Below are 11,129 nucleotides of genomic sequence, written 5' to 3'. Positions count from 1 at the left end.
CCATCTCACCAAACATAATTACTAGTACTTATGAGATTCCTCAAATATCCTCTTTGGGGAACCCAGACACAGAGACACAGAGTATAGCTACACATTGCAGAAGAATCAATATTAAATTTATTTCTCAAAACCCTGTGAACTATCCACTAAAGTGACCTGTAATTCAGCTTGTCTGGAAGGCAGAATTTTTAGGTTTTTGTTTTTTGAGAAAGACAGAGATAACATGAGCAAGAGAGGGGAAGAGAGAGAGGCAGAGAGAGAGAGAGAGAGAGAGAGAGAGAATCCCAAACCCAGGCAAAATTTTAAATCTAAGTGATCAAAATCTAGAATCATTTTATTTTTTTTTAATGTTTATTTATTTATTTTGAGAGAGAGAGAGAAAGAGAGAATCCCAAGCAGGCTCCACGCTGTCAGCATAGAGCCTGAAGCGGGGCTTGATCCCATGAACCGTGAGATCATGACCTGAGCCGAAACCAAGAGTCAGACGTTTAACCAACTGAGCCACCTGAGTGCCCCTGTAATCTTATTTTTATAATACAAGCAGGATTGGACAGTATCTTCCTGCTGTCAGTGAAGTAGTTCCTACTTGCTATACTTTTTCACTGTGTGTAAAGAGAGACATCAAGTGGTCTAAGTTCTGGAAGACTCTGTCTTGTGAGGAGCATTTTCTCAATCTAGACTCTGGAGTTCCTATGACCCTTGATGGGATGGCTACAGGAAAGGAGTTCAAAGGGTAGAAAATCTCAAACTACTCACCTTAAATAATCATTTGAATAATTTTAGCAAAATTTTGTAAGGATCAAATGTATTTGGGTTAAAGACAGTTTTCTTTTGGGCACACAGTAAGTTTGCTAAGTATGCAGGAACTAATCTATAACAACTTTTTTAAAAAGATAATTACAGCTTGTTTACATTTATGATTTGGAATGTACTACAAATAAAAGTGCTGGGCATTTCTATTCTCATACACTTGTAATCTCTTTGTCTTATGTTTATAGAATAGATAAATTAAGAAGAGCTTTATGACATTTTCCACCAAGAAAGAAAGGTTAGGCAGCTGGAGAACTGCACAGAAAGGCACTAATGACAAGAACCATCTGCCTGTCTTTTAAATGTTTCTTAAACCAGAAAAGCATGAAGTTCTTTTTGTGTTGTTTCTCCCTTTAGTCCTTCAGGGCCAGATTCTATGGACACGGCAGAAAATGAGAGGTATTACTCTTCTACCTTGCCTGAGCATTGAGTTTATAGTAAAATAGAGCAGTTAAAGCTAATATGGAACTTTAAAAAAAGAGTCAAACCAGAACGAAGTGAAATAATAAAATTCATTCTGTGAAGTGAGAACTTGAAAACCAAGGGAAGTGGAATGTTTCATGGAAGTAATGAAAGCATGGGCAGGGGAGCCCCAGGATCTAGGTTCCTAAGCCTGGTCAGCCTCTTCTAAACTTCTGGCAGGTTAGTTAACTGCTCTAGATTGTGCGTCTTCATCTGTGAAATGGGAATACTCACCTCAAAGAGTTATGGTGAGAAATAAGTAATCAGATTGGAAGGACCTGTGAAAGTGCCTGGTAACTGCTACTCTTATTAACCCAGGAGTAAGATTATTCAACTTGAGAGACAGTATCTGGACAGGACATACCTGAAACTGTCTCTCATGTTAATTTGTTTAAGTTTTTCCTTTCATAAGTTATTTTTTCAAAATTTACTTCCAAAACTAATACACATTTTTTAACAATAAAAACCACTTGAGAATAGGTTAAAAGTGAGAGCCCTTTTCTCATCCCCAATACCAACTCTGATTATTCTTACTTTAAAAAGTAACAACAGGGGCATCTGGGTGGCTCAGTTGGTTAAGCATCTGACATCAGCACAGGTCATGATCTCACAGTTTGTGAGTTTGACTCCCGTGTCAGGCTCTGTACTGACAGTTCAGAGCCTGGAGCCCGCTTTGGATTCTGGGTCTCCCTCTCTCTCTGTCCATCCCCTGCTGGCTTGCTCTCTCTCTCTCAAAAATAAACACAAAAAAATGTTTTTTAAATAAAAAAAGGTAACAACAGTTCTTGGCTTGAAGTATGTTTCTAATTTTTGCTTAAACAAAAATAGATATAATTTTTAAAATAGAAATTGAACCATGTTATAAAAATTATTCTATTACTTGCTCTTTCACTTCCCAACATATCCTGGATATCTGTCAGGATATGTTAATATGTTTAGACTTACTGTTGACATAAAATTTAATATTAAATTTTAAAAAACAAATAATACAAACAAAAAAAGAATAAAGTGTTCTTTCATCATTAACTTTTAAGAGTGATGACAGTATTGTGATTATGCTGTGTGGTTTTTTCTTTTTGAAATCCTTACCACTTAGAGATACCTACTGAAATTTTTACAGATAAATTATAGGATGCCTAGAATTCACTTCAAAATAATTGGAAGAGGGGTGGAAACACGGAAATTAGGGGGACATAAGTAAAACGAGATTGGCCATGAGTTGACAATAAAGCTGATTGGCGAGTACATGAATGTTAGTCTAGTCTCTGTACCTTTGAATATTTTTGAAGTTTTCCATAATAAAAAACTTTAAAAACATTTTCTATCCTTAAAATTTATTAAGTGCCAAACTATATATTCAATTCACAGCAATTAATTTCTGATTAATTTAATCAGCAAAACTAATCATTCCTAATACCTATCCCCTAAGCAGCACAAACAGAAAGTAACTCAGCTTCCTTGTAGTTTGAATGTTACTATAAAAATCCAAATACAATAACCAGCCCAGAGAAGCAATGTTCACTAATGTTATGGGAGGTATTTATCAACAAGTATAAATTATGAAATATTATAATTATTGCTTTTTAGAGTGAATAAGGAAGTGTTCTCCTTTTTCTGTTATATTGGAATTATTGCGACTGAATGAAAACAGGAAAACAGTCCTCTAAGACTCTATGTAGAATCAAGAAATCAAGAAGATAATGTATGCTCTGTTCACCCAGACACAAGGATACATACAAGCACCGCTGAAGCCAAGAGAAAGTCTTTATTTTGCTGGAGGAGCATAATAATTTTTTGAGTTTTTAGTTTGTGTTTACTCTAGGCACACTACAACATTTCCAAGAAGGCAGCCAAGCCCTTAATATCTAACAGGGCACAGAGCAGAAGTTGCATGGATCCTACAGCTCTTCCAGACTTTTGTCAAAGCTGACACTGACTAAAGAGGTATATCTATGTGGCCTGGAGGCAGATGGAATAGCCAAAGTAACTTCTAGGGCAGAAAAAGGAAAGAGGAAATGTTTTCTCAATATTGGAAAGAGGTCACGGTTCCAAAGGCCCAGTGAGACCCAGAACCTAGAAAGGCAAGGAAGTCTATGTGGTGCACCCAGAGAGGTTGACACTTGGCCCCCAGTCCTTTCAAAGATTTTTGAGCACCAAGCATGGACTAGAAACAGTGAAGAAGAATCTAAAAGGACCAAGCTGGGGGTGCCTGGGTGGCTGAGTCAGTTGACCATTTGAGTCTTGATTTCAGCTCAGGTCATGATATCACTGTTCATGGAATTGAGTCCCACATTGGGCTCTGAGCTGACAACGTGGAGCCTGCTTCAGATTCATTCTTTCTAAATACATATATACATACATTCATACAAGCACCAAGCTGGCTGAACAATGGCCACCTCCATAGTGTCCAGTGAGACCTAATGATCAGTAACCAGAGAGATTTTTAACTATGCTTCGCAGCAGCATTTAAGACCCTGAACATTTGCACATTTGGAACAGGACAGCACTAATAAATTCAGTTCATTCCTGCCAGCCCAGAAGTATGAGATCTTACATTTGGGTTTAAACGAACTTAAATAGAGACATGCAATTTATTTTATACAGATTTTAGTTTGTGTTTGCTAATTCATACAGAATACTCCATTTAAAAAGCAACCATGCCAATAAAAGTGGCTATAAAAGCAGCCTGCATTTGTGCTGTAAGAATAACCATCTTTCACATCTGCACAGTTTTGTGCATTTGGTAAGGTGTTTTCACATATGTTATCTCATTTGATCCTCACAGAGTTAAGAGGGTTTGGTGGCTCTAGAGCTGTTGCAAATAGATGTGCAAGAGCAAAATGGCTTAATGGAAAAGAGGATTTTCTTCCAGACATCTGGTCACTAGGAATATCCTTTGCTTTGCTGTGTTCTCTCGCTCTCTGTCTCACACATTCTTGTTCGAAACAAGAGGACATTTTTATTCAACACTTCATTTAAAAACATCTGTGCAAAGTTATCATTTGTAAGGTGAAATGCACATCACCCAATGACAAGGATGAACTCACTTCTTAAGGGGTTCCAATTCAGGCTGCCACCCAATGGTGGTAGTAGGTCATGGCCAAATCTTCTCCAGAAACTGAGAAAAACAATGAAACAAAGAAACAGCTGCAAGCATATCTGACAAAGAAAAGAGATTATAACACTTTGCAATGCCTTCTTACTATCAAAACCACATCTCTTTCTTAAAACAATTCAAAAGATACAAAGTTTTTTTAAAAGGTTTTTTGTTGTTTTGTTTTTATTGCCAACTTTTAAAGCCAAAGGATGTAACCGAAGTTGCCTCTGAGCAATGGGAGTTGGGGGAGTAAAGTAGCTATGGCTTTTTTTTTTTCTTTTTTCAAAATTTTTATTTATTTTTGAGAGACAGAAAGAGACAGAATATGAGCAGGGGAGGGGCAGAGAGCAAGGGAAATACAGAATCTGAAGCAGACTCCAGGTTGTGAGCTGTCAGCACAGAGCCCAATGTGGGGCTTGAACCCATGAACCATGAGAACATGACCTGAGCTGAAGTCGGACACTTAATCGACTGAGCCACCAAGGTGCCCTGTGACTTTTTCTTAATACATTTCTGTATTTCTGTATTGGCTACAGTGAAATATATTACTTTTTTAATACATTGTAATTTGGAAAACTAATGGAGATTTTTTAATCAAAGGAATCTAATATCTAATTCTTTTCCTTTTTATCACAAACATCATTGATAGTTCTCGTCTTTTATACTTTAAAAGGATTCAAAAACAGAACTTCATTTCTTTCCTTTAATTGTTCACTTTTGAAACAAAACCCCCTGCCCTGGCTTGTTCATGTCCTCTAGGCCAGGAATTTCCAACTGTGACAAGAACACCAGAGAAAGACTCACAAGCAGCATCAGAATTAAGGATTCACTCTCCATCAACCAATGCCATCTAGGTGAGGGTACAGTGCTGAATGCGCCTGCCATCGATTTTTCAGGCATACTCAGAGCAAACAGGTAATAATCTAGGAAAGTAGGTACTTGTTTTCTAATTTTAAAGTTGTGACAGGAAATATTCCTCCAAAAGGCAAAACGCATTATAATGTATGAAAAATTTACAAATAATAACAGAAAGGCTACAAACATTAACTATCCTTGTAAGAAAAATAATGGGCTTTTTATTTTTGTAAAATAAAAAAGGACTCATATTCTTAAGAGTGGTAGGGGATATAAAACAGTGAGAGCCAATGATTTGGTTTGGTTCAAATTCCCAACAGCCTCCTTTTCAACTACAGACTTGGACTTCTGTAACCAGAGCTCTCTTTTTTATGAGGAAGAAGAACCTGCCATGGGTAAAAAAGAAGACTACGTAGTGTCTCCAGCCCTCTGCTTTAAGACCTTTCCTTTGTTCCTCCTTATTATTAGTCAACGCACAATTTCCCCTTGGGGAAAAATAAATGTCCATCTTAGCTGTGGCTTGACTTCCACAATCATAGCATGTTCCCCTAACATTTTATTTCCACATTCTTTTTCCTTCTGAGAACTTCTTCTGTCCTTTACAAAAGTCTTCCAAGTTTGGACATACTGGTTTCATTTGTATAAATTGGTCATATTTTTTTAATTTTTTCCTCTTCATAATCCCCATGGCAACTGGCTCCTTTGGAAACTTCCACAGAAAGTCCAAAGATATCGTATCTTTTAACTGAATAGAATATTTTGAATAGAATTAGTACAGGAAAATAAGCTGGTTTCATTACCACATCCTTGGCCTTTCAATTATTTTTTTGTTTTGCAAAATGAAAAAAAAAATTTTTTTAATGTCAATTCAGCTAGATATAATTGGTTAGGTATTCTGGGGCTTACACATTAAAGAATGTGAATATTTTTTAAAAATGCTGTCTCGCCTATTTTAAAGAGCAGTTTTTCACTTATTCATTCAATAAGTATTTATTAAGTATATTAACTGCTTGAAGCTGTGAAAGATTCAGGTAACTATAAAACTCAGAACGGTCCCCCAGCACCTGCAATCATGTTAGGTAACAATAACTGAAACTATAAAACGGCCCTATCAGCATTTGGAAAGAAAAAGGAAATCATCATTTTCAGTTGATGTAAGAGGAGGGCAAAATCTGAATTGGGTTCAGAGATGGGCCAGATTTGAAAAGTTGAAAGGCATTCCAGGCATCATTCCAGAAATAAAAGGCAGTATGAATATTTACACGTTGGGTAAATGTGGAAGGTGTATAGGCACACTGTCTAGATCTGTTTGGCTAGAAGACACTAAATTGAGGTATACAAGACAAGGCTAAAAAGCTAGGAGACAAGGCTAGAAGGCTAGAAGACAAGGCTAGACAAGGCTAGAAGACAGAGGAAGCCTCGACCACCAGCCTTTACTAAAATAATAGGATTAACTACTTAAAGTAAGAAATTAATATAGAAGAAATTAGTAATAATCTTGAGAATATTTGAGATGACTTAAGGATCAGGCTTTCTCCCTGCCTTGTTTTGTTTTTACTTCCATTTCCCTACTCCACTTTCAGCAAGAGTGATCTCAAGAATGACATAACTCTATTGTACAATTTTGAAGCGTCATTCTCCTGCTTAAGACACTAGCTTCATAGCATCTTTCAAAACTCTACCCAATTAACATATGATCTTTAGACATCTGGCCCTTGCCTCTCCAGACTTGTCACTTACACAATAAGCATCATTCAAACCCCTTTCCACCTGACTGAAACACTCCTTCACTCCTGGCCCTTTTCCTTGTTTGTCTGGCATATTCTTAACCCGCTCTGAGGTCTCAGCTTAGATGTCACTTCCACAAGAAAGGCTCTCCAAGGTTCTCAAATCCAGATTCGTTTCCCTGCCATAACCCATCTTTCTCAGTATTAAGGACCTGTATCTTGTCTGTGGCATGTCCTCAGGGGAGGAGTGGTTTCCCTAGAACCAACCAAAGGGCCAGGAGCAAAGCAGATGATCAAAAATATTTGTTAAAGAGTGAAAAAGACAGGAGGTAGAAAAAACATGAGTCTATGGCTATCACACAATCATAAAGTAGTAAGATTTAGCCAGTAAGTCCAGGGATAGGTTCGTAACAATGGAAAAGAAAGGATGACTAGGGCACGATAAAAAGAAAGCTAAATGCAAAGTTCACAAACCTCAATTCTGAGTTGATGCAATTTGGTATACACAGAAGATTCGTCTAACTCAGCAGTTTCCAAAACCTGCCTGATCATTAGAACCATCCAGGAATAAGGAATGATTTTTGGTTTTGAAATGTTTTAATTTTTCCTGATCATTCTATAACCACATCTGAACAATGTTTAGGAACTACTTACCTGGATGTCTTATAAGGTAACTTTAAGCAGTAAATTCTAATTTAACCAAGATAACCACAAATAAGTAATTGATAGAGGACTTGGCAAGCAACTAAATGTAAGAACAGAAAGGATGTATTATACTAATGAGATTTTTTTGGCCCATTGACCTAGTCACAATTTGCATATAAAAGGCAGCCAATAAACACTTGATTATTAAACAGGTGAGCAGTAAGAAGGAGCACTTGAGGAAGGGTAGATTTGATGCTGGATGTGAGTTTCCCAACTGAATTCTTTGTCCTTCAGGGCTACATCAATAGAACCCTCTTCCTTCCTGCCTCAAACAGGTATTTGTCCTTAACACTGCTGTTTTGGCTGTTACAAACATTATCTCTTCGGGTTACAGCACCCAAATTTTCTTTAAAGAATTACCCTCCTCCATTCTGTATAGTCCTGCAAGGACTATAAACCAGGCCTTGACGCTCTCCTAGACTTTGACATCTTGAATCCCCTGACAGCAGAGAAATCTGTTGGTGTCTGTCATTCTTGCGGGGGCACTAAGTTAATTCCTGCTTCTGAGATCCTTGGGCTGCCCTGGTTTCTGACCTTTTAACTTGGCCTTGTTCTCAGGCTGTTATTACTTCTAGGGACCACCCAGTATCATTCTACTAAATTCCCATTTTATTTAATAAGCCATTATCAATTTTTGGTACATGCAAAACAAACAAAAAAACAAAAATAGAGAAACAGAGCAGGAGAAATGTGAGCCACGTAATTTTACATTTTATTACAGCCTCATTAAAAAAAGAAACAAATGAGGGGCGCCCGGGTGGTGCAGTCAGTTAAGCGTCCGACTTCAGCCAGGTCACGATCTTGCGGTCCATGAGTTCGAGCCCCGCGTCAGGCTCTGGGCTGATGGCTCAGAGCCTGGAGCCTGTTTCTGATTCTGTGTCTCCCTCTCTCTCTGCCCCTCCCCCGTTCATGCTCTGTCTCTCTCTGTCCCAAAAATAAATAAACGGTGAAAAAAAAAAATTAAAAAAAAAAAAAACAAATGAAATTAAGTTTAATTCTAGATTTTATTTAAACCAAATACATCCAAACTATTATTTCAACATGTCATCAATCTGAAAAACAACATTAAGATATTTTGCATTTTGTCTTGTTGTTCCAAGTCTTTGAAATACAACATGTATTTTACATGTATAGCTCACCTAAACTTGGGACACTAAATTTTCCAAGGTTAAAGTGAAATGCAGTCCTTCCAAAACAATAACATGTGTATAATGAGAAAATATTTTACACTGTTAGTTTTCAAATTTAATTAAAATTAAATATTCAGCTCCTCGGTCACAACAGCCACATTTCAAGTGCTCAGTAGCTATATAAGTAGGCTTACTACATTGGGCTGTACAGCCTTAGATAATATCTGCTACATACAAGAGCAAAGACACTCAAGGGACGTTTTCTTGATGGATCCAGTAATCGGAAGAAATGAGAAGTTTTCACACTTCAAACAAATTCCATGATGCAAGGATTCAGAATTGTGTGAAGACCTATAGAAATCTCTTCCCCAAAATGACATTTCCTTGGGTTTGTAACTAAAACAGGTTAACACATACTGAATGTGAGACTTATTCTCTGTATTCCAGAACTTAGGAACACAGAGCGATCCAGGAGTTATCTTCCCAGTCAGGTGGTTTAATTCAAAGTTAAAATTACACTATTACTCTTAAATCATTTCTCATTACATTTTGATGGGTGGGAAGAGACTTTGGGGACTAGTTTAATTATATGTATTTTCACTGTCAAATAAAAATGTAGAAATTTGAGCGTCAGGTTGAAGAATCTGACCTTTATCTCTCAGACAATAACAGTTACTATAAAATTTGGAGCAGGAGAGCGACATGAAGAAGACAATGTTTTATGAAAATGAATCAGAATCCGGTGTGCAACAGAAGTCCATAGGGAAGGTGTGGAGCTCCTAGCACCCTTAGCTGATGTATATATGCTCTTATTTCTGCCAGGAACTGTTTTCCTTTTAAGCTGTCAAGACATGTGCTCATTCTTCAAGATCTAGTTCAGAGTCAGCATTGTTTCCTGGATGCAGACAGGAGACTGGGTCACTTCTTCACCTCTGCTCCCAAGAACTTTCAAAATTCTGAACAGAAGTCAAAATCAGAGATAAAAAATACAATAGTGGTTACAGGAGAGGAGGGAATGGAGAGTGTTTAATGGGTACAGAATTTCAGTTCTGCGAGACGAAATGTTATAAGGTGGAAGAGAGACAGTAAAGTATACCCCCCAAACCGAGAAGGCACTTTGAGACTGGAAAACAAAGCAGGCCACTTCATACAGTTCACAGAGTTTTATTCAAGGTAACTTACTGACAAGGTGGAATCGGGCAGAAGATGACCCACAGCAGCTGCACAGTTATTCTCTGCAAAATCCAGACCTTAGTCTACTGAATTTATAAAGGGAAGGGACATGCAGAAGAGCAATGTACTGAGATGAAAGGGTTCAAATGCACCTCAAACAGTTTGCACACAGCTGACAGATAATCCTTAAGAGGATCTGTTGGCACCACCTGTATCAAGAAGAGAAAGAGGGGCGCCTGGGTGGCTCAGTTGGTTAAGCGTCTGACTCATGATTTCGGCTCAGGTCATGATCTCACAGGTGGTGAGTGTGAGCTCTGCACTCCTAGCACGGAGCCTGCTTGGGATTCTCTCTGCCTCTCCCCGCACACACATATGCTGGCTCTCTCTCAAAATAAATAAATAAACATTTTTTGAAAAGTGGGGCGGAGAGGTTATGTTATCTCTAAGAGATTCATGGGAGGCCGAAACAAGCCTCTCCCAAGCATCCCAGCCTTGGTGGGCATTTCTAAGGTACGTATGTTCATCTCCAAGGGGCCTGGAATACGTAACCCCAAGATAGGCCACTAAGGAAACATGAACGAGATGGGAGTCAGTATTGTCGGCAGGCCCACAAATGTGTTCCATGGATGTGTGGGAGTGATGGTAGCACAAAACTAAGATGGACTGGAAGGCTTTCCCCCGGGCCAGCTCCTCCTCTTGCAGATCTCAACTTTAACATCACACCTTTAAGAGTCTCTGCTTTACCAGGCCAGAAAGGCTTAGGTGCCTTTGTCATACTCTCATGAACCCCGTATTTTTCTTACAGGGTTCTTATCACAATTGTTATCTGTCATGAATTATGTGGCCTATGAGTCTGCTCCAGCTACTACAACGAAGTAGTACAGACTGGGTGGCTTAAACAAAACTTTATTTTCTCACAGTTTTGGAGGCTAGAAGTTCAAGACCAAGGCGTCAGCAGAAGTGATTTTCTCTGAGGCCATTCTCCTTGTGTGCAAATGGCCATCTTCTGTGTCCTCACACGGTGTTCCCTCCGGACGCATGCAACCCTGGGGTCTCTTAGGGTGTCCAAATTTCTTCTAACAGGGACACGGGTCAGGTTGGATTAGGGCCTCACGGTAACTTTATCGCCTCTTCAAAGGCCCTGTATATCCAAACGCAGTCCCATTCCAA

At 38.4% G+C, this 11,129-nt stretch overlaps 1 long non-coding RNA gene across 1 annotated transcript; it reads right to left on the bottom strand.

The window, feature by feature from the left end:
- Nucleotides 1-9,706: 9,706 nt before the first annotated feature.
- LOC122494525 lies at nt 9,707-10,271 on the bottom strand. Its single transcript, XR_006300193.1, has 2 exons — nt 10,112-10,271; nt 9,707-9,742 (listed from the first exon to the last, which is right to left on the bottom strand). It is a non-coding gene; the product is annotated as an uncharacterized LOC122494525 (long non-coding RNA).
- Between the last annotated feature and the right edge of the window lie 858 nt (nt 10,272-11,129).

The sequence above is a fragment of the Prionailurus bengalensis genome, chromosome E2 (assembly GCF_016509475.1).
Source record: "Prionailurus bengalensis isolate Pbe53 chromosome E2, Fcat_Pben_1.1_paternal_pri, whole genome shotgun sequence".
NCBI lineage: Eukaryota > Metazoa > Chordata > Mammalia > Carnivora > Felidae > Prionailurus > Prionailurus bengalensis.
This window is presented reverse-complemented; position numbering and strand designations above follow the sequence as displayed.